This window comes from Panthera onca, chromosome A1 (genome assembly GCF_046562875.1).
Source record: "Panthera onca isolate mPanOnc1 chromosome A1, mPanOnc1 haplotype 2, whole genome shotgun sequence".
NCBI classification, from domain to species: Eukaryota; Metazoa; Chordata; class Mammalia; order Carnivora; family Felidae; genus Panthera; species Panthera onca.
In genome coordinates this window covers 103,616,951-103,641,727 of record NC_138339.1, presented here as the reverse complement: position 1 = coordinate 103,641,727, position 24,777 = coordinate 103,616,951, and the positions used below count along the sequence as shown (strand labels likewise).

General features: G+C 41.3%; 1 long non-coding RNA gene across 5 annotated transcripts in view; it reads right to left on the bottom strand.

The window, feature by feature from the left end:
- LOC132681309 (uncharacterized) overlaps positions 1-24,777 on the bottom strand; it is a 44,154-nt gene that overhangs the window by 2,835 nt on the left and 16,542 nt on the right. The window contains exon 4 of one of the 5 annotated variants that reach the window (XR_014135255.1): positions 4,976-5,096. The exons of the other annotated variants lie outside the window; for them this stretch is intronic. This is a non-coding gene — a long non-coding RNA (uncharacterized LOC132681309). The remainder of the gene's footprint in view (positions 1-4,975; positions 5,097-24,777) is intronic. 5 annotated transcript variants of the gene reach the window in all.

The following is a 24,777-nucleotide window of genomic DNA, read 5'->3' as shown; positions in this document are numbered from 1 at the left end:
GAAGGGCAGGCTGACTGACTTGCAAACTATGTGTTGGTTAATGCCATAGGAAGGTGTCCCTTTAACTGGTTAACAGAAATACCTGCATGGCACAAAAACAGACACTCAGATCAATGGAACAGAATAGAGAACCCAGAAATGGACCCACAAACGTATGGCAAACTAATCTTTGACAAAGCAGGAAAGAATATCCAATGGAATAAAGACAGTCTCTTCAGCAAATGGTGCTGGGAAAACTGGACAGTGACAGGCAGAAAAATGAACCTGGACCACTTTCTTACACCATACACAAAAATAAACTCAAAATGGATGAAAGACCTAAACGGAAGACAGAAAGCCATCAAAATCCTTGAGGAGAAAGCAGGCAAAAACCTCTTTGAGCTTGGCCACAGCAACTTCTTACTCAATATGTCTCTGGAGGCAAAGGAAACAAAAGCAAAAATGAACTATTGGGACCTCATCAAAATAAAAAGCTTCTGCACAGTGAAGGAAACAATCTTATAGCAAAACTAAAAGGCAACCAACAGAATGGGAGAAGATATTTCCAAATGACATATCAGATAAAGGGTTAGTATCCAAAATCTATAAAGAACCTATCAAAATCCATGCCCAAAAAAACAAATAACCCAATGACGAAATGGGCAAAAAGACATGAACAGGCACTTCTTCAAAGAAGACATCCAGATGGCGAACTGACACATGAAAAGATGCTCAACATCACTCATCATCAGGGAAATACAGATCAAAACCACAATGAGACATCACCTCACACCTGTCAGAATGGCTAACATTAACAACTCAGGCAACAACAGATGTTGGAGAGTATGCAGAGAAGGACGGTCTCTTTTTGCACTGCTGGTGGGAATGCAAACTGGTGCAGCCACTCTGGAAAACAGTAGGGAGGTTCCTCAAAAAATTAAAAATAGAAATGCCCTAAAACCCAGCAAATGCACTGCTAGGTATTACCCAGGGGATACAGGTATGCTGTTTCAAAGGGGCACATGCACCCCAAAGTTTATAGCAGCACTATCAACAATAGCCAAAGTATGGAAAGAGCCCAAATGTCCATCAACAGATGAATGGATAAAAAAGATGTGGTATATATATATACAATGGAGTATTACTTGGCAATCAAAAAAGAATGAAATCTTGCCATTTGCAACTATGTGGATGGAACTAGAGGGTATTATGCTAAGCGAAATTAGAGAAAAATAAATATCACATTACTTCACTCTTATGAGGACTTTAACATACAAAACAGATTAGGGAAGGGAAGCAAAAATAACATAAAAACAGGGAGGGGGACAAAACATAAGAGACCCTTAAATATAGAGAACAAAAAGAGGGTTGCTGGAGGGGTTGTGGGGGGGGGGGGATGGTCTAAATGGGTAAAAAGCTTTAAGGAATCTCCTCCTGAAATCATTGCTGCACTATATGCTAACTAACTTGGATGTTAAATAAATATATAAGTAAATAAATCTTCACAGAAAAAAAAATTAAAAAAGAAATACCTGTAATCGTTGATCAGCAGAAACTATTACATATGGACATCCAAACTTGACCAATGGTTTGAATAGCTAATATGCTCTCACTTTTTTTTTTTAAGTTTATTTATTTTGAGAGAGAGCACAACCAGGAGAGAGGCAGAGAGAGAGGGAGAGAGAGAGAATCCCAAGCAGGCTCTGCAATGTCAGTGCAGAGCCCTATTCAGGGCTTGACCCCATGAACTAGGAGATCATGACCCGAGCTGAAGTCAAGAGTCAGAAGTTTAACTGATTGAGCCACCCAGGCTCCCCTGTGCTCTCATTTTAAGTTTGGCAGTTGCTAAGAATTAAAATCTTTTGGAGCACTTGGGTTGCTCAGTGAGCTAAGCATCTCATGGTTCAGTTCATGAGTTCGAGCCCCACATCAGGCTGTCAGTGCAGAGCCCACTTCAGATCCTGTGTCCCCATCTCTCTCCACTCCTCCCCCAGTCATGCATTCTCTCTCTCATTCTCTGTCTCTCTCTCTCTCTCTCTCTCTCTCTCTCTCTCAAAAATAAGCTTTTAAAAAAGAATTAAAGGGATGACTGGTGGCTCAGTCGGTTGGGCGTCCGACTTCAGCTCAGGTCATGATCTCATGGTTCGTGGGTTCGAGCCCTACATTGAGCTCTGTGCTGACATCTGATAGCCTGGAGCCTGCTTCGGATTCTGTGTCTCCCTCTCTCTCTTCTCCTCCCCCACTTGAGCTCTGTCTCTCTCTGTCTCTCAAAAATAAATAAATGTAAAAATTTAAAAATTTTTAAAAAGGGATTAAAATCTTTTGAATAGTCTTTAACAGTGTCATGCAAGTGTTTACTTAAGTGATGGCCCAATTACTGAAAAACTCACTGGAAAATCAGTCTCTTGGACTGGAAGTTATTCCAGTTCAAAAAGCTACAGAAGTCCAGATACCAACCTCAAAATACCCTATTGTTAAATTAGGAAAGTGTATTATGTGAGAGATGTAAGGCTAAGAAAATAAAAGCACTTCAAGCAAAAAGAGGCCAAAACAGGTGTAGGGTTTTACACTTTGAGAGTACATCCCCTCTGCTTTACACTTATTCCTGTGGGAAAATTAGCCTTCACTTACAAAGATTTTAATTATGCAAAGCCCTCCAGGAACATGTCTCTTGAATTAAGGGCCATCATGCTGTATTTTCTTAACAATTTCATCGAAATATCACTTATACACCATGAGATTCACTCCTCCTGAGTGTACAAGTCAATGATTTTTAGTAAATTTACTGAATTATGTAACCATAACCATACTCTAGCTTTAGAGCATTTTGATCACCTCGGTAAGATTTCCCATGCCCATTTACAATTAATCCCCATTCCTACCTCCAGCAACCTACTAATCTACTTTTTGTTTCCTTAGAGTTGCCTTTTCTGGACATTTCATGCAAATGAAATCGTACAATACATAGTCTTTTGTGTCTCGCTTCTTTCATTTAGCATGATGTTTCTCAGTACATCCATGTTGTAGAATGGTTCTGTATTTCATACCTCTTTATTAATAAATGGTATTCCATTTCATGGATCCTGTAATTGTTTTTAGGCTTGAGTTTAGATGGCCCAAAGGCATAGCCACTTCTTACTATATGTGCCAGATGTAAGTATGGCAGAAAATACCCAAATGTGGCCACCAACAATTCCTCCCCTCTTGCTGCACACTCCTAACATTGAGAGGTGGAGTCTACTTTCCTTCCTTCACTTTAGAATCTGGACCAGCCCTGTCACTTGTCTTGTCCAATAGATGTAGCAGCAGTGATGTCCTGTCACTTCTGAGCCCAGTTGAGAGAAGTGGCAGCTTCTGCTTCCTCTTGGAAGTCAACCATCCTACTACAAAGAATTGAGGGCTGGTCTACAGGATGATGAGACATCCCAAGGAGAGAAACTTTTGACAGTAAGAGGCCTTCTCGGGTGTTCAGGCCCCAGCCAAGCTCTCAGCTGAATGTAGCTCCATGAGTGACTGCAGTTACACCCATATGTTGCTGAGAAACCAGCCAGCTTAGCCCAGACAACTCATATAATGAGAAATAATGGATTGTTGTTTTAAGCCACTCCCTTTTTGGAGCAATTCGTTATGTAGCAATAGGCTACTGAAACAGAACAAGTTAACCAAAGTCTTTCTCTTCCATTTTAATTCATGTTGATTTTGTACTTTTTGAGTTTTTATAGTTGTTATGTCTTCGCTTCCAAGAGATTTCTAATAGGCCTTGACTTCAACATCACTTCCTTGGCTGTTTGTGATACAATAAAGAGTTTTACATCGGTCAGCCTACTCTCTGATATTCATACGCTGAAATCTTAAGGGAAAGTTTTAAATTCTCGGAAGAGAATCACCCGGAAAGCTTTATAAAAATGGATGCTCCACCCTCCCCTCCCCTCTTTCACCACAATAAATAAGGAATCAGTATCCAGCTGCTCCCATAACACTTTACAAGTTAATTTAATAATCTCACCAGGAAAACTCAATCACTCAATCAAGTATCTCCTGAATTTTGATCAAAGGCAAATAAGCATGCTAAACACTGTGCATAAAGACATAAAAACTATCAAAATATAACCCTTACCCTCAAAAAGTTTAGAATCCAGTTGCAAAAAAAAAAAAGAAAATATATCATATCAGTATCAGTGGAACATTTAATCAGCCTACACTAGAGATACAAAATTAGGTCATTTTAACTTACACAATGTTAGCTATCAATTATATCTCAATAAAACTGTGGGGAATGGCTTCCTTCTGTGGAAAGCCATGCTGACCCCTTTCCATACACTTGGTCCAGGAGTTACTGTCTCTGGCCTAGCTAATCAGAGGACTGCATCCTTCTGGCCACGGTGATAAATTCAGGGATGAACATGTAACCTAATCACAGGCAATGAGACACAATCACTAGACTTTTGTTGGGACTATGAGAAAGAGGTACTTTTTTTTTTTTTTTTTTTAGACCTGTTAACAACCATCTTGCCTCCTCAGGAGGAAAGAAGCCTGTCTTAGAAGAAAACTGAATATTAGGAAAACAGAACTGGAAGTTGTCTAGAGAAATTGGACCCTGATGGTATCAACTGAACACCTCTTTCATGGCACACTGAAAGCTAGTTCCTGCTCTGGACTTTTCAACTCTCTGAGCCAAAACACACACACACACACACACACACACACACACACACACACACACACAGAAAGACATACCTTTTGTTGCTTAGGTCAGTTTGAGATGGATTTTCTATCACTCATAATACATATTTCTTAGAAGCATGTTTATCATCTGTAAAATGAGGATAATACTTGCTACCAGGCTTTGGTGGGTCTGAGTATTTTGGAAAATATAAAGCATATTCAAATATAAAGTATTTTCCTACTTCCTCTTGTCCTGTTCCTCCCTGTTCCTTGCATACTAACACTTTTAAAGCATAAAACATAATGCTGGACCAAAAGAACATTTCATTACCAGATATGCCCATTCTATGTTCAGTTCCATGGAATGTTTCATCTCGTAGAATTCTTTGAAACCAGATCAGCAAAGTTCTGTTTCAGTGAGCCATTTTTTCTTTAGGTCACAAAAATAGCTTCTGCAAATAAAATCCTATGTTAAAAATGGTGTTCACGAAAAAAAATTTACCTGTGATACATGCAAACATGCTTTGGAAATGAAATTGCCTAGGAGATTCACTGTTGATGTTTGGAACATTGTCATTACTACTAATTAAAGTCCACTTTCCTTCTGGTTTCTTGATCGTGGGACTTGCTGCTCAAAAAAAGACACAGCCAAGTGGGGAGCCAATAATGAAAGCTCTTTGGTCCTTATTCAAACGGCAGATTTTCTTTTCAATAATCAACTGCTCATTTTACTTCTAGAATTCTCTTTCCTTCATTTCTGCTCTTCCCTCCTTTTCATGATTCCTTAAACCACCTTTGAAATTTGATTCTTTGATTTGACCCATCTGCAGTATTTGTTCCTCAAAACTACTATCAGTGCCTTTGCAGAAATTTATCTGATGCCTGTGAACATCAGAGGACAGGAATATAAAAAATCAGCAAACAAAAGCAGTATTTTTGTATGTGAATTCTATCTCAATAAAGCTGTTACTTAAAAAGAAAAAAAAAAAGCAATGAGTTAATACTGATCCAGCATTCAAAGAACAATACAGAGTCACATACTGCTCCTCCCCAGAAACAAACCGTGTCCAGGGTTCATCAGCATGAACGATGGTGATATTCTTCTCTTGGCATCCAAATAAAACCCAGCAAGCCCTCCCTCAAGTGTTACCAGTGAGGCATGTGGAATCACAGTGAGTGAATTGAACTGATAAAGGCATTTTATCTGCCAGCATTTAAATGTGCCCTTTAAAGACTAAAATCAATTCCAACGTCCCTATTTATACTCTGGTGGGACCCATGTGCATATATAGCAAAACAGCCATTAGGAAAGAGGCTTTGCATCTTTCCACATAATCCAAAATGATGGCAAATTATGATGTAGTGATTAAATCAAAACCATACATAAGAAAAAATATATTGCGGACTGGATATACGCAAAGCTACCTTCTTTTTAAATTTAACTTTCCATTCCATTTTTTACGTTTAATCCCACCTTGCCGGTGCACTCTCCCTGTAATTCATTCTCTAGCTCAGCTGGACTCACTGCTACTTAGAATGGCAGATACAACAGTGAAAAGATGATGTCACCCTTTAGCCAAATTGCACTATTATTACAGAACTGCATGTACTCTCATTCATTTATCTCTGCTGACATCGCTCCACGGGAAGGTTTTCCAGGGCAGATGCGAGCTCCCTTGGCAACAAAAGTGGTAGAGAGTGCACATTCACTTTAAAATCCTGAGAGGTAGAATTTAGTAAATCTTGACTCTTTGGAAGCATATTGTGAATAAAGGAGACATCTAATGTCCTCAAATGTATTCTGATTAAAAACCTCAATCTTGAGTATGAAACAACCCCCAAAATTTATCCTCATCACAGACATATTTTCTCCATCTAAAGGCATGCTTTTGACCCATAAAAATCATGCAGACTAAAGTAGTCTATTTGGCAGGTATAGGTATATATGCTAAGAAATGACATTACACTTTAGTTATCATTTGATTAGGAGTTGAGCAAAAATTAGTAAAAGTTAATTATGCAGAGTTCTATCCAAGTGTGCAAAAACAGCTTCAAATTTGAATACAAGCATTAGAGAAACAGAAAGGAGTTTTTGAAAAGGAAAGCAAGCAATCAGAGAGGCGGTTGAGAACAGAAAAGGCAAACCAGGAAATGAGAGTGAAAAGAAAACCCAGGAAAAATCAGGTTCATTTGAGGGATTCTTTCCCCCCCAAAACTGCTCTTCCTCTTTCTTTCCTCCCTGGCTCTTTGGAGAAGTAAATAACATTTAAAAATACAGTTTCTGGGGCGCCTGGGTGGCTCGGTCGGTTGAGCGACCGACTTAGACTCAGGTCATGATCTCATGGTCCGTGAGTTCGAGCCCCGAGTTGGGCTCTGTGCTGACAGCTCAGAGCCTGGAGCCTGCTTCTGATTCTGTGTCTCCCTCTCTCTCTGCCCCTCCCCCACTCATGCTCTGTCTCTCTCTGTCTCAGAAAGAAATAAACATTAAAAAAAATTTTTAATACAGTTTCTTTCTTTTTTCTCTTATCTTTTTGAAATATAGTTAATGCACAGAACAGAAATTCCGATAGTACAAAAGGGTATCTGAGAAATAGGAAGTCTTGAGGCACCTGGGTGACTCAGTCTGTTGAGCGTCCGGCTTTGCCTCAGGTCATGATGTCACAGCTCATGAGTTCAAGCCCCACATGGGGCTCTGCACTGAGTCTGCTTAGGATTCTTTCTCTCTCACCTCTGTCTCAGACCCTTTCCAAATCATGCTTTCTCTCTGTCAAAATAAATAAATAAATTTTAAAAAGAAGAAGAAGAAGAAGAAGAAGAAGAAAAGGAAGGAAGGAAGGAAGGAAGGAAGGAAGGAAGGAAGGAAGGAAGGGGCACCTGGGTGGCTCAGTCAGTTAAGTATCTGACTTTGGTTCAGGTCATGATCTCGCAGTTCGTGGGTTTGAGCCCCACATCAGGCTCTGTGCTGACAACTCAGAGCCTGGATCCTGCTTCAGATTCCATGTCTCCCTTTCTCTCTGCCCCTCTCCTGCTTGTTCTCTCTCTCTCTCTCTCTTTCTCTCTGTATTTCTCAAAAATAAATAAACATTAGGGGTGCTTGGGTGGCTCAGTCGGTTAACCTCTGACTTTGGCCAGGTCATGATCTCATGGTTCATGGGTTCAGGCCGTGCATCAGGCTCTGTGCTGACAGCTCAGAGCCTGGAGCCTGCTTCTGATTCTGTGTCTCCCTCTCTCTCTGTCCCTCCCCCACTCACACTCTGTCTCTCTCTCCCCCACCCCCCCCAAAAAAATGAATAAACATTTTTAAAAATTTTTTGTCATAAACAAACATTTAAAAAATGGGGGCGGTGGTGAGGGGCCAAGATGGCAGAACAGGATGGAAGTTTTTTTACATCTCTCATCCCTGAAATGCAGCCCAGATCAACACTAAACCATCTTGCATACCAAGAAAGCTGACTTGAGGATTAACAGAACAATTTGCACAACCTGAACCGCAGAATTTGGCAGGTATGCAATGTAGAGAGGTGAACTGGAGGAGAGAGAAGCCCTGGAGTACAGGGAGCTGTTTTCGTTTGCAGAGAGAAGACAGAGATGGGGGTGGGGGCAGAGTATGGGAAAAGCACCCCCATCAAAGCAGCTGGAGAGAAAAAGGAAGAGTGGAAACAGCCACAAGGGACTGAACAAAAAAGGGAGAAAGGGGAAAGGAGACCATTTAAATACCATTAAGACTCTATAAACGGGGGGAGCACATAATCTGAAACTCCACAGCTTGATACCTGGCGGTGCTCTGGTGGGAAGGGCATATCCCCAGGAGCAGAGAGCAAGGCCCAAGAAACCCTCGGGCCACACGGGGAGAGACAGGTCCCCTGCTGGTAGAGGTGGTGTGGCCTCCCCACAACCAAAGGTCCCAGCAGACCCCGGAGAATGGCCACATCCACTGGGATTGGAGCAAGGATGTTAATGGTAAAGCCTGGTGCCAAATGTGTGCTGTGATTTGCCACAATCCCTGAAATGCTGCTGCTACACAATTGCACAAACTTTTTCTCGAGTGGGCTGGTGCTGGCCACAGTCTCTGGGCATAGGAAGTGGCACAGTCTGGCGAACGTTCCTGGGGGCGGGCTGGCACCTGGCCATTGCTCAGTGATACCCTCCCCCAGAGAGTCAGAACGGGTCAAAGCCACAGTCCCTCAGAAGTGAGGGGTTGGGAAACACAGCCCCATTTGGGATAAAACTCAGGAGGAAGGTGGTGCCCGGCAGCCTGACAGCTTGGTCACGAACAGTATAGAAGCAGGGAGTGGACAGAAGCCAGATACAACACAGCGGTGCTGGACTGCAAGTCATAGAGAGCACACAAGTCTGATACTAGAGACTGGGTAGGTAGGTGGTGCCATTTTCACCCCTTGCACACATGCGCATACACCGCTACATGCACCACAGCAATCCACCCCAGTAAGCTAAGTAGTGCCATCTAGTGGAGAAGGGAGCTGTTACACTAAGCCTCACCCAGCTGGGCCAACCATGTTCTTGAGGACCACCATAAGTCTCTCCTGCTTAGTTTATGGACTATAAAGTGCTTCATGGTTTGAATTCTAGGGGAAAACAATGTAATTTCAATCATATTTCATTCAGTTCACTGGTCCATCTATTCAATTTTTTCTTTTCTTTTCCTATTCTTGAATACAGAAGGAAAATTTATTTTTATTTTCCATTTTTATTAAAAAGATTTTTCTTTAGGGGGACCTGGGTGACTCAGTCAGTTAAGTATCCAACTTTGGCGCAGGTCATGATCTCACCACTCGTGAGTTTGAGCCCCGCGTCGGGCTCTGTGCTGACACTCAGAGCCTGTAGCCTGTTTCAAATTCTGTGCCTCCCTCTCTCTCTGACCCTCCCCTGTTCATGCTCTGTCTCTGTCTCAAAAATAAATAAACGTTTAAAAAAATTTTTTAAGATTTTTCTTTAATTTTTTTACTATGTTTTTTACTTTTTTGTAAATTTTTTAATTCTATTTTACTTCCATCATTTCATTTTATTCTGTTTTATTGTATCTATTTTTTCAAATTTTTGAACATTTCCCTTTTTTTCTTTTTTCCTTTTTTTAATTTTCTTATCTTTCCCTTTTTTCTCTAACTAATCAAGGTTTTTTTCAATAACCAAACCAAAACACACCTAGGATCTAGCGTCCTTTATTTGATTTTTTGTGCTGTTTTTAATTTTTTTACATTATTAATTCCTTTCTTCCTTCAAAATGACTAAACAAAGGAATTTGCCCCAAAAGAAAGAACAGGAAGAAATAACAGCCAAGGACTTAATCAACACAGATACAAGGAAGATGTCTGAACCAGAATTTTGAATCACAATAATGAGAATACTAGCTGGAGTCGAAAATAGATTTGAATCCCTTTCTGTGGAAATAAAAGCTAGTCAGGATGAAATCAAAAATGCCAAAATTGAGCTGCAACTTCTAATGGATGCCACGGTGGCAAGGATGAATGAAGCAGAGCAGCAAATCAGCGATATAGAGGACAAATTTATGGAGAATAACGAAGCTGAAAAAGAGCGAGACTAAAGCAAAAGAGCACAAAATAAGAATTAGAGAACTCAGAACTCTTCGGGGGCCCCAGAAGATGAAGAGAAAGAAAAAGAGTGAGGAGGTTTATGTGAGCAAATCATAGCAGAAAACTTTTGTAACCTGAGGAAAGACACAGACATCAAAATCCAGAAAGCACAAAGCACTGCCATTAGATTCAACAAAAACTGACCATCAACCAGGCATATCATAGTCAAATTCACAAAATACTCATGCAAGGAAAGAATCATGAAAGCCGCAAGGTAAAAAAAAAAAAAAAAAAAAGTCCTTAGCCTACAAGGGAAGACAGATCAGGTTCACAGCAGACCTATCCACAGAAATTTGGCCAGCCAGAAAGGAATGGCAGGATATATTCAATGTGCTGAATCAGAAAAATATGCAGTAAAGAATTCTTTATTCATCAAGGCTGTCATTCAAAATAGAAGGAGAAATAAAAAGTTTCCCAGACAATCCAAAAATTAGAGTTCATGACCACTAAACCAGCCCTGCAAGAAATTTTAAGGGGGGCTCTCTGAGGGGAGAAAAGATGGAAAAAAAAAAAGACCAAAAGCAACAAAGACTAGAAAGGACCAGAGAACACCACCAAAAACTCCAACTCTACAGACAACATAATGGCAATAAATTCATATCTTTCAGTAGTCACTCTAAATGTCAATGAACTAAACACTCCAATCAAAAAGACATAGGGTAAGAGAATGGACAAGAAAACAAGATCCATCTATAAGCTGTTTACAAGAGACACATCTTAGACGTAAAGACACCTTCAGATTAAAAATAAGAGGATGGAGAACCATCTACCATGCTAATGGTCTCCAAAAGAAAGCTGGAGTAGCCATACTTACATCAGACAACCTAAATTTTAAAATAAAGACTGTAACAAGAGATGAAGAAGGGTATTATATCAGAATAAAGAGTCTATCTGCCAAAAAGATCTAAGAAGTGTAAACATTTATGCTCCAAACGTGGACACACCCAAATATATAAATCAATTAATCACAAACATAAAGAAACTCATTGATAAAAATACCATAATAGTAGGGGACTTCAACACCCCACTTACAACAATGGACAGATCATCTAAACAGAAAATCAACAAAGAAACAATGGCTTTGAATGACACACTGGACCGGATGGACTTAACAGACATATTCAGAACATTTCATCCTAAAGCAGCAGAATACACATTCTTCTCAAGTGTACATGGAACATTCTCCAGAAAAGATCACATACTAGAACACAAATCAGCCCTCAACAAGTACAAAAAAATTGCAATGCATGCATATTTTCAGACCCCCACAATATGAAACTCCAAATCAACCACAAGAAAAAATTTGGAAAGATAACAAATACTTGGAGACTAAAGAACATCCTGCTAAAGAATGAATGGGCTAACCAAGAAGTTAAAGAGAAAATTAAAAAGTACTTGGAAGCCAATGAAAATGATAACACCACAACCCAAAACCTCTGTGATGCAGCAAAGGCAGTCATAAGAGGGAAGTATACAGCAATCCAGGCCTTCCTAAAGGAGGAATAAAGGTCTCAGATACACAACCTAACCTTATACCTTAAAGAGTTGTAAAAAGAACAGCAAATAAAACCCAAACGGTAGAACAGATCATTGAAACAAGGCGCTGGTTCTTTGAAAGATTTAACAAAATTGATAAACCCTTAGCCAATTTGATCAGAGAGAAAAAGGAAAGGACTCAAATAAAATCAAGAATGAAAGAGGAGAGATCACAATCAACACAGCAGAAATACAAACAATAAGAGAATATTATAAGCAATTATACGCCAACAAAATGGGCGATATGGAAGAAATGGGCAAATTCCTAGAAACATGTAAACTACCAAAAGTGAAACAGGAAGAAATAGAAAATTTGAACAGACCCATAACCACTAAAGAAATTGATTTAGTAATCAAAAATTTCCCACAAAACAAGACTCCAGGGCCAGGCGGTTTTCCAGGGGAATTCTACCAAACATTTAAAGAGTTAACACCTATTCTTTTGAAGCTGTTCCAAAAAAATAGAAATGGAAGGAAAACTTCCAAACTCATCCTATGAAGCCAACATTACCTGGATTCCAAAACCAGACAAAGACCCCACTAAAAAGGAGAACTACAAACCAATTTCCCTGATGAACATGCATGTAAACATCCTCAACAAGATACTAACCAACCAGATCCAGCAATACATTAAAAGAATTATTCACCACAACCAAGTGCGATCTATACCTGGGATGCAGGGCTGGTTCAATATATGCAAAACAATCAATGTGATACATCACATCAATAAAAGAAAGGACAAGAACCACACGATCCTCTCATTAGATGCAGAGAAAGCATTTGACAAAATACAGCATCCTTTCTTAATAAAAACCCTCAAGAAAGTAGGAGTATAAGGATCATACCTCAAGATCATAAAAGCCATATATGAAAGGCTCACTGCTAATATCATAGTTGATGGGGAAAAACTGAGAGCTTTCCGCCTAAGGTCAGGAACATGACAGGGACGTCCACTCTCACCGCTGTTTTCAACATAGATTGAAAGTCTTAGCCTCAGCAATCAGACAACACAAAGGAATAAAAGGCATCCATATCAGCCAGGAGGAAGTCAAACTTTCACTCTTCACAGATGACATAATACTCTATATAGAAAACCCAAAAGATTCCACCAAAAAACTGCTAGAACTGATCCATGATTTAGCAAAGTCACAGGATATAAAATCAATGCACAGAAATCAGTTGCATTCCTATACACCAAAAATTTAGCAACAGAAGGAGAAATCAAGGAATCGATCCCATTTATAATTGCACTAAAAACCATAAAATACCTAGGAATAATCCCAACCAAAGAGGTAAAAAAATCTATACACTGAAAACTATAGAAAGCTTATTAAAGAAATTGAAGAAAACACACAAAAAAAGGAAAAATATTTCATGCTCCTGTACTGAAAGAACAAATATTGTTAAAATGTCGATACTACCTAAAGCAATCTACATATTCAATGCAATCCTGGTCAAAATAACACCTGCATTCTTCACAGAGCTAGAACAAACAATCTTAAAATTTGTATGGAACCAGAAAAGACCCCGAATAGCCAAAGCAATCTTGAAAAAGAAAACCAAAGCTGGAGGCATCACAATCCCAGACTCCAAGCTGTATTACAAAGCTGTAATCATCAAGACAGTATGGTATTGGCACAAAAACAGACACTCAGAAAAATGGAACAGAACAGAGAACCCAGAAATGGGCTCACAAACATATGGCCAACTAATGTTTGACAAAGCAGGAAAGAATACCCAATGGAATAAAGACAATCTCTTCAGCAAGTGGTGCTGGGAAAACTGGACAGCGACTTTCAGAAGAATGAACCTGGATCACTTTCTTACACCATTCACAAAAATAAACTCAAAGTGAATGAAAGACCTAAATGCAAGACAGGAAGCCATCAAAATCATCGAGGAGAAGACAGGCAACAACATCTTTGACCTTGGCCACAGCAACTTCTTACTCAACATGTCTCCAGAGGCAAGGGAAACAAAAGCAAAAATGAACTACTGGGACCTCATCAAAATAAAAAGCTTCTGCACAGCAAAGGAAACAATCTTATAGCAAAACTCAAGGCAACCGACAGAATGGGAGAAGATATTTGCAAATGATATATCAGATAAAGGGTTAGTATCGAAAATCTATAAAGAACTTACCAAACTCAACACCTAAAAACAAATCATGTAGTGAAGAAATGGACAAAAGACATGAATAGACACTTCTCCAAAGAAGACATCCAGATGGCCGACTGACACATGAAAAAATGCTCAATATCACTCATCATCAGGGAAATACAAATCAAAACCACAATGAGATACCACCTCACACCTGTCAGAATGGCTAACATTAACAACTCAGGAAACAACAGATGTTGGTGAGAATGTGGAGAAAGAGGATCTCTTTTGCACTGCTGGTGGGAATGCAAACTGGTGCAGCCACTCTGGAAAACAGTAGGGAGGTTCCTCAAAAAATTAAAAACAGAACTACCCCACGACCCAGCAATTGCACTACTAGGCATTTATCCAAGGGATACATGTGTGCTGTTTCGAAGGGGCACATGCACCCCAATGTATATAGCAGCACTATCGACAATACCCAAGGTATGTAAAGAGCCCAAATGTCCATCAACGGATGAATGGATAAGGAAGATGTGATTGATATATATATATTATATAATATATATATAATATATATATATTATATAATATATATTATATATATAATGGAGTATTACTGAGCAATCGAAAAGAATGAAATCTTACCATTTGCAACTACGTGAATGGAACTAGAGTGTATTATGCTAAGCGAAATTAGTCAGAGAAAGACAAATATCATATAAGTTCACTCAAATGAGGACTTGAAGATACAAAACAGATGAACCTAAGGGAAGGGAAGCAAAAATAACATAAAAACAGGGAGGGGGGCAAAACATAAGAGACTCTTAAATATGGAGAAAACAGAGGGCTGCTGGAGGGGTTGTGGGAGGGGGGATGGTCTAAATGGGTAAGGGGCAGTAAGGAATCTACTCCTGAAATCATTGTTGCACTATATGCTAACTAATTTGAATGTAAATTTAAAAATTAATTAATTACTTAATTTTTTTAAAACAAGAATAGAAAGTCTCTCTCCCAATCCTGACCCCAGGCCCCTAAGTATCCACCTGCACCTCACCCACCAAAGCGAGCACTGTACTACCTTCTTGTATGTCTTGATTTTTGTGCATGCACCATGCACTCATTAGCTGTCTGATAAAGCCTACGGATGCCCTTGAGAATAATGTTTGAAAATATGTAAAATAAAATACAGAGAATTAAAAAGAAACCAATTATATTGAAATATGGTTCTATCTCCGAAGCACTTAGGGTTCCATGGACTCCAGAATAAGAGCCTCTGCTCTTAGTTCCCATGCGTACAAGCATATTTATAGGCATTGCTCCTCCCACAAATGGTAGCACGTCTTCTGCAGTGGGTACTGCTGGAGCTCTGCCCAGACCTCCTGTACAGCCAGCTCACCCATTGCCTGGCTGCTGTGAGTGATGGCTTCTAGTGGCTCACAGCTGCCCTCTCCTGAAGGGAATCCTCTCCCCACCCTCCAGCCTGTGACATACCACAGCCAACACAGGGGTAAAAGGTTGGACGACTCTGTGGTGCAATTCAGTCTTCTGTGCTTCCCGTGGGATCCAGCTAAAGCTGATGTCCATTCAGACCATCTCCTTGCTTAGCTTTCTCCCCTCCCCTTGCCCCATTCTCCCACTCCCACAGGCCCTCCTAAAAGCACAAGCATCCCTGTCTAACTCTTTGATTCTAGAAATCCTGATGCCAGACCCATATTTACCTTCCCTTACCTTGACATTTCCAGTTATTGATTCCTTGGAAAGGATTCCATATCTGTACATATGGATCTGCCACATTCTTTTAACAGCCACATACTATTCCATTAAATGGATTTACCATAATTAATTTAGCACATTTCCAGCACAATCATTTCCAAAATTTCTCTCTGGGAACTTAAAAAATTCAATTTTTACACATTTAAATGTGATTACTGCCTTGCCATATTTTAAGTATCTAGTTAGTTGCTGAGAAGCCTTTCTTCAACTTCATTAGCTATAAAACTTTAGTCCTTTGCTATTTTTTGGAATAAAGCTTTATTCTCAGGGCAATTTATCTTTAAATTTGACAAGCTATAAAGATTCAGCTGGCCCTTCCATCTCCCAGTCCCCACAGCCAAAGTATATTCGCACCCAATCAAGGACCCTTCTCCATTCTAAACAGCGAAAAAGTAGGAGCTGCAAACACGGACCTTCAAATCACTGGGCATCGATGCCTTCCTCCCCACCAGTGAGAGAAGCAGACACCTCTTGAGTCTGGTAGGAACCCCCAGGCCCCTTGCCATCTCACACATGACTCCCCACAGCAAACACCCATTCCCAAGGACAGCACAGTCTAAACCCACAAGGGGACAAGAAGCAGTTCCTCTCTGCATCCCCAAGAAAGGTGGATTTGTCCCCCCCCACCTCCCACCTCCCCATTCCCCTCCTCCCTCACCAACCCACACCATCCCTACAACCGCCCCCATCCCACCCCACCCCAGTGACACTTGTTTTTGCTTTTATATGAGGTCGAACTGTGCCTTCTGAAGAGACTTCCTCTATGCAGGAATTTCCCCTAATCTCTGTTCCACTTCCCCAAGATTGAAACCAGAACTCTTCCCACCTAGCAGCTGCTCACAGTGTGCACGGTGATTAAACCAAGAGCAGAGCAACACGAGGAAGCAGGTGCCGCTAGGAAGCCATTTTCTAGCCAGGAAGGAAGAGAGGGACTGGGAGGGGGATCTGGAGACCCCCATGCTCGATTTCACTCAAAATCAGGGAAATGCAAAACAAATCAAGAGAAATATTTTTTTCTACCTATCAGACTGGCAAAGGTGGAAATGTCCAATGAACTACATTAGTGTGAACATGGGAAAACACGCTGCCAGTGGGAGAATAAACAGGTACAACCTCCATGGAGAGAACCGGGCCATAAACTATCCAGTGTGAAATGCAAAACCCCTGACCCAGCAATTTCACTAATTGGAACTTATCCTATAGATCAGAGTCCAGCCAACCTTTTCTTTAAAAAGCCAGGTAGTAAGTATTTTGGGCTTCCACGCCATGTATTTCTGTTGCAATTACTCACCCCTGCTGTTGTAGCATGAAAGCAGCCACAGGCAATATGTAAACAAACAGGCATGGCTGTGTGCCAATAAAACTTTATTTACAAAAACAAATGGCAGTTTGAAATTGTCCCACAGGCTACAAATTGCCAACCTCTGCCAGGTTTTCTAGCATGTATATACAAAAACATGTATATTATATTCTTCATAGCAACAACCTAAGAATGGAAGCCACCTTGATGTCCACCAAGAGAGGCCTGGATAAGTAAATTTGACTACATCCTTTCAGTGGAATACTTGTAGCCAGTAAGAAGGAGGCAGCTCTATGTGTACTGATAAGGGTGATACCCAAAATATATCAATTTTTTTAATGCAAGGTGGAGAACAGGGTATGCTTCCATTTTTTATTAAAAATGTATATGTTTGGGGTGCCTGGGTGGCTCAGTCAATTGACCATCCAACTTCAGCTCAGGTCATGATCTCACAGGTTGTGAGTTCGAGCCCCATGTCAGCACAGAGCCTGCTTCAGATTCTCTCTCTCTCTCTCTCTCTCTCTCTCTCTCTCTCAAATAAACATTTTTAAAAAATCTTTAAAAATATTTATACATGTGGGGGTGCCTGGATGCCTCAATCGGTTAAGCATCTGACTTCAACTCAGGTAGTAATCTCATGGTTGGTGAGTTCGAGTACCGAATCAGGTGAGCTTGAGCCCTGCCTGGGGTAAAACATGAGCTCTGCCTCTCTCTCTCTCTCTCTCTCTCTCTCTCTCTCTCTCTCTCTCTCTCTCCTCCTCCTCCTCCTCCTCTCTCCCCCCCCCCCCTTTCTCTCTCTCTCTCCCTCTCTGCCCCTTGTGGGATTCTCTCTCTCCCTCTCTCTCTCTGCCCCTCACTCGTGCCCTGTCTCTCTCTTTCTCTCTCTCTGTCTCTCAAAAAAAGGGATATAGATATACATAGATAGATAGATAGATAGATAGATAAATACACACATACTTGTATATGTATGTTTGCTTATCTAAGCATAACACATATCTGAAAGGACACACAAGAGGGTTGGGGAAGGAAACCAGGTGATGAACAGGAGTATGAAGGAGGCTTTTATTCACTGTCTGCCCTTCTGTGCCCTTTGAATCACATACCATGTGCTTCACCAATGAAGGGCAAATAAACACAATTTAATTTTTTAATTGCATGTGCACTTATAGTACTGTTCTGGATCACCAAGTATAGACCGAAAAAATAAAGTGGGGCCTCTGGGTAGCAGACCTAGCTATTTCCAAAGTCCCCTCTCATGGACAGAGGCTATGGTGTCTGTCAAAGAGCACTGTGGTGGGAATCCAGAGACCTGGCTCCAAGTCCAGCCTCTGTTACCGACTCAGTACTGCCCTGGGCCAGTCAAACTCATTGTCCTGCCCACCCCTTTCCTCTTCTGTAAAATGCTGGCAATAGTGCTTTTGAGCTATGTAATATAAAATAATATTACTGTTACTGGGGAAATCTCTTAATGCCTCTGGGCCACTTTCCTCATCTGCAAAATCAGAAAGTTGGACAAAATGAGGATTTTCACTGTCAAATGCATGATCCCATTAATACACAAAGTGGTCATTTACAAAAATTCAGGCAGAATCATGAAGTTGGCAACCTAGTAGGGACCGCTTCTTGCTTATCTCAATGGAATGACTTCCAAATCCAAAAAAGAAAATAAGATATCTGTTTGCACATAGAGATCCAGTCCAACCTGGAGGCGGGAAATGTCCAAGGACACCACCTCTCTTTCCTTGGCCAGCAGACCCAGCAGTTGTCACATTCAGGAAACTTTTTTTTTTTTTTTTAGCTGCCACTGCATATAGAACATAGCCCATCAGAAAAAAAAATGTAGGAAATGTCACTTACAAAGAGAGATACACTATTGGTGTCAAACAATAGATTCATGAGAGCTGGCAGGAGAAAGAAATGGAAGGGTCCTGCTCAGGGGAGCCATACAGGGAGGGCCCTGCCCTGTCCTGACTTCTGGCCTCTGCTAAGAGCTACCATTTGTATTGTTTCAGGAACTCCAGGGAGATGACAGGACAGTGATGAGGAAGATCAGGGCTGCACTATCCTCCCATTTCTGAGAATTTCTGGTTATTGTTAAACAAAAGTTTGGAGAAGTTAAACTGACAGGAAATAACACGTGTGTTGACTTATAAGGTGGCAAATGTTGTGAAATCCTTTTTCAGAAAAGGCCAACCAGAGGAGAATGTGCCGATGTGATAAGGAGCACAGCTCTTAAGACCATCTCAGTGGGTGAGAAGTCTCTGTTTTCCTTCCTCATTTCCATGAGCTCGGGAGTATACACTCAGATGCTTTGAAAAGCATCTTGCAGAGATTCTTCATGTCCCTGACTTCCAAGAACCTTTTGTTCATGAATAAACCATTTTTGGCCCCTCAATCTTAGAACCAAAGCATCCAGTCAAATCTAAGAGATTTTAACAAATTGCAGACTCTACCTGAAAATGCAGAGAGCACAGTGGGGATATATCCCCAGAAATGATAGGCCGGGACAGGCAGGGAGGGAATGGGAGGCCATAAGGCAGCAGAAGAAAAGGAAGGTGAGATTTCAAATGTGAATTAGAGAATTGCACTTTCTCTTTGAGTGGTGGACGAAATATTCATTGAATCGGGACATCAGGGTTTGGTGAAAAAATGGGTAGATTATGGGGCAACTAGAAAGAGGATGACAAAGAGAAAAGAAAAGAAGAAAAAAGAGAAAGTGAATTCAGTATAAGAATTTGCTATGAGAGGGGCGCCTGGGTGGCTTAGTCAGTTGAGAGTCTGACTCTTGATTTTGGCTCATGTCATGTCATGGAATCGAGCTTCAAGTTGGGCTCTGCACTGACAGCATGGAGCCACCTTGGGATTCTCTCTCTCCTTCTCTCTTTGTCCCTCCCCTGCATTCTCTCTCTCCCTCCGCCCCCCCTTTCTCTCTCAAAATAATAAATAAACATTAAAAAAAGAATTTGCTATGAGAAAGACAAATACCATATGATTTCACTTGTATGTGGAATCTAAAAAACAAAAACTAGAAAGACTCACAAATACAGGGAACAAGCTGGTTCTGGTATGGGCAAAATAGGTGAAGGGGATTAAGAGGTACAAACTTCCAGATATGAATAAGTCACCTGGATGAAAATAACGTTGTGTGGTAACAGATGGTGACCACACTTACTGTGGTGAGCATTATGTAACATATAGAATTGTTGAATCACTATGTTGTACACCTGAAACTAATATAGCATTGTATAGCAACTATATTTCAAAAATGAAAATTTTTTAAAAAGAATTTGCTGTTTACTCACTTTGGGGGCTGCCTAATACAGAGAAAGTTCCTGATGGGGGACTCTGGGCTAGAACAGGCAAACCCTGATGAGGTAGGGGGCTGAGAGAGAACATTCCAAAGAACCAGAACCCAAGGGTGTCCTACAATTTAACTCAATTATGACACTACCCTACTGAAGATTGCATCAGATCCCACAGGTGAGGGGCTCAGTACGATAAGACTGCTCCCCATTTCAGATGCCAATTGCAGACAGATGGTTCCCACATTACCCAAACCTCTGTCTCACTTGGATTACAAGCTGGAGGGTCCCATGACCTTCTCCCCCTTGGATTTGATTCTTTGCTAGAATGGCTCGCAGAACGCAGAGAAACACTTATATTTACCAGTTTGTTAAAGACTATGATAAAGGATACAGATGAACAGCCAGATGAGATACATGGGGGAGGCCTGGGAAGGTCCCGAGCACAGGGGCTTCTGTCCCCATGGACCTGGGGTGTGTCACCCTCCCATTGTGGATGTGTTCTCTCACCTGGAAGCTCCCCAAATCCCATATGATTGGGATTTTTATGGAGGCTTTCTCACATAGGCATGATTAATTATTAACTCTATTTCTAGTCCCTTTCCCATCTCAGGAGAATAGGGGGTAAGGCTAAAAACTCCAAGCTTCTAATCAGGGGTTGGTCTTTCTAGTGACCAGTTCCCATCCAGGATCCATCCAGGAGCTTCATTAGAACAAAAGACACTCCTATCACCCAGGAAATGCCAAGGGATTTAGTACCCTGCTTCAGGAACTGGGATCAAAGACAAATACTAGAACAAGAGATGCTCCTAACACACTTATCATTTAGGAAATCACAAAGGGCTTAGGAGCTGTGGGCCAGGAACCAGGTGTAGAGACTAATATATGTTTTCTATCACCTCACAGTAACTTACATCCAATTTTACAATTTTTTTAGTGTCTATTTATTTTTGAGAGACAGAGAGACAGAGCATGAGTGGGAGAAGGACAGAGAGAGAGGGAAACACAGAATCCGAAGCAGGCTCCAGGCTCTGAGCTGTCAGCTCAAACGCACAAACCATGAGATCATGACCTGAGCCAAAGTCAGACACTTAACCAACTGAGCCATCCAGGTGCCCCCAATTTTAAATCAATTTGCTAAATACCAAAAATGTTGACTAACTCACAATTCCCTGAAAATTCTAGTGGTCTACTGTAAACGTTTTACATATTTTTTTAATTTCTGAATGTTTATTTATTTTTGGGAGTGAAAGAGAGACAGAGCACAAGTAGAGGAGGGGCAGAGAGAGAGAGAGACACAGAATCCGAAGCAGGCTCCAGGCTCTGAGCTGTCAGCACAGAGCCCAACATGGGCTTGAACCCACGAACCACAAGATCATGACTTGAGGTGAGTCAGATGCTTAACTGACTGAGCCACCCAGGCACTCCATATATATTTTTTATTTTTAAGTAATCTCTGCACCCACTGTGGGGCTCAAACTCACAACCCCGAGATGAAGAGTCACATGCTCTACCAACTGAGCCAGCCAGGTGCCTCTACTATAAACTTTTAAATGTTAATGATGACAATTTGAAATTATATAGGAGCAAAAAGCTTAACCGCAGGGCCAGATACATAATTTGTGGAACGCTTGATCTATTTTCCACCTTTCATCTCTAACAAGGAGAAGGATTATTGGACAGAAAATAGTAATAACAAGCATTCAGATGAGAGACCTAAAAACCCAAACTGATGGACAGAGTACAAGAGAGCACCTGGGTTCACGACATCAGCGCAAACCTCCTACCCCAACAAACTACATCCCAGTCTACTACTAGAAGAACGTGGTGATAAAATGAGCTGCTGTTCGTTATCTCTGAAGCATCTTAGAAAATGGGGCAACGATGGACAATGCAATTCTCAGACAGGCTATTGAACATCACTTTGAACACAGAGAGGAGGACCGGAAGCACTTAAACATGCCCAGGAGTCAGGAAGGACAAGTCAGAATTTAATGAATTAACAGCACTTCCCTTCCTTTTTTTTTTTTTTTTTTTTTTTTTTTTAAACTCTGCCAGACTGGTAAATCAGAGAAAGCTGTCAAGGCTGTGCTTCAGCATTTTAGCTCAGTGTTTGACAGAGACATCCACCTGTGAACAAGATGGAGGAGTGTGGTCCAGATAACCACAAAGATAGATGGTAATTATGAATCCATGGCAACCCAGAGTCCCTAGACTCTGTCTTCAGCCTCGTCCTGTTCATTGAGTAGGTAGCTGAGTGTATAGCCAGCTTGCTTTTCCTCTGCCTTGATGACTGGGAGAGGTAGCCAATATATTGAATGGCAGAGTGAAGATTCAATGGCCATAAAAACAAGCTAGATTTAACAATGAAAACTTTGAAATAAACGTAAAACACTACACTTACATTTTTTTAATGCATAAGAGTCAGAAAAACGTGACTATGCTTCAAATCAAACACGGTGGGTTTTACCTCTTGCTTTTATTTCTTCTCTTTCCCAAAACCTACCAAAACAGGGGTGGCTGGCTGGCTCAGTCAGTAGAGCATGTAACTCTTGATGTCGGGGTTGTAGGTTCGAGCCCCACGTTGGGTGTAGAGATTACTTAAAATCTTTGGGAGGCGCCTGGGTGGTTCAGTCAGGTAAGCATCCAACTCCAGATTTTGTCTCAGGTCATGAGCTCACAGTTGGGAGATTGAGCCCCGCCTCGGGATCTGCGCTGACAGTGAGGAGCCTGCTTGGGATTCTCACTCTCCCTCTCCCTGCCCCTCTCCCACCTGTTCTCTCTCTATCTATCTCTCTCCCTCTTTCTCTCTCAAACTTAATAAATAAACATTTAAAAAATAAAATAAAATCTTTGGGGCGCCTAGGTGGCTCAGGCAGTTAAGTGTCCAACTCTTGATTTCAGCTCAAGTCATGATTTCCGGGTCCCTGAGATGCAGCCCTGAGTCAGGAAACAGCCAGAGCCTGCTTGGGATTCTCTCTCTCTCTCTCTCTCTCTCTCTCTCCCTGCCCGCCCCCCTGGCTTGTGCTCTCTTTCTCTCAAAATAAGTAAATACACTTTAAAAAATAAAATTAAATAAACTCTTTTTTAAAAACCTACCAAAACAGGGGCGCCTGGGTGGCTCAGTCGGTTAAGCCTCCGACTCCAGCTCAGGTCATGATCTCACAGTCCGTGAGTTCGACCCTGCATCGGGCTCTGTGCTGACAGCTCGGAGTCTGGAGCCTGCTTCAGATTCTGTGTCTCCCTCTCTCTGTCCCTCCCCCATTCATGCTCTGTCTCAAAAACAAATAAATATTAAAAAAAAACTACCAAAACAACAGTAAATGAATGTTTTTTAATAAAAGCATAAACCCACAAGCACAAAAAGGAGTGAGGAGAAAAAGAGGACAGGAGATATAGGCAGTAATTTGAAACATGGAAAGCAAAGGAACTGAATTGGCAGAACCCATCAATGAAGTGCCTGCAAAGAGGGATACACTGAGAATGAAGCAAATTCATGTCAAACAACCTTGAAAAGGCTTGGGACTAGGAGGCCCAGGTACTGCAGAAGGGAGTGGGGAACCACAGAGTGAAAAGTAGCATTATGTGGAGGGCCTGGGTGGCTCAGTTGGTTAAGCGACCGACTTCAGCTCAGGTCACGATCTCACGGTTGGTGAGTTCGAGCCCCGCGTCGGGCTCTGTGCTGACAGCTCAGAGTCTGGAGCCTGCTTCGGATTCTGTGTCTCCCCCTCTCTCTGCCCCTCCCCTGCTCACGCTCTGTGTCTGTCTGTCTCTCAATAATAAATTAAAAACGTTAAAAAAAATTTTTTTTAAAGTAGCATTATGTGAAAATATGAATAGAATGAACTGCTTGGTGAGAGTGTGTTTCCATTCACTGAAGTTAGAAAACCACTAATCAAATAATTTATACAAGTGAGTGGGTGGCTCAGTCGGTTAAGCGACCAACTTTAGCTCAGGTCATGATCTCGTGGTTCTTGAGTTGGAGCTTGGCCTCAGGCTCTACGCTGATGGTTCAGAGCCTGGAGCCTGCTTCAGATTCTGGCCCACGCTTTCTGCCCCTCCCCCATTCGTGCTCTGTCTCTGTCTCAAAAAATACAAAAAGAAACGTTAAAAAAATTTTTTTAATTGATTCAAGCTTTCAGTAGAAAGCTGGATCCTGGGGCGCCTGGGTGGCGCAGTCGGTTAAGCGTCCGACTTCAGCCAGGTCACGATCTCGCGGTCCGTGAGTTCGAGCCCCGCGTCAGGCTCTGGGCTGATGGCTCGGAGCCTGGAGCCTGTTTCCGATTCTGTGTCTCCCTCTCTCTCTGCCCCTCCCCCGTTCATGCTCTGTCTCTCTCTGTCCCAAAAATAAATAAAAAACGTTGGAAAAAAAAAAAAAAAAAGAAAGCTGGATCCTTTGAAGTCCCATCCTCTCTAAAATCCTGTGATTCTAATCATTCATTAGACAGGTCTCCAATAGATTTTAAGAACTTCTGCATGTAGTTCCTAGAAGTTTCCTATAGGTGGC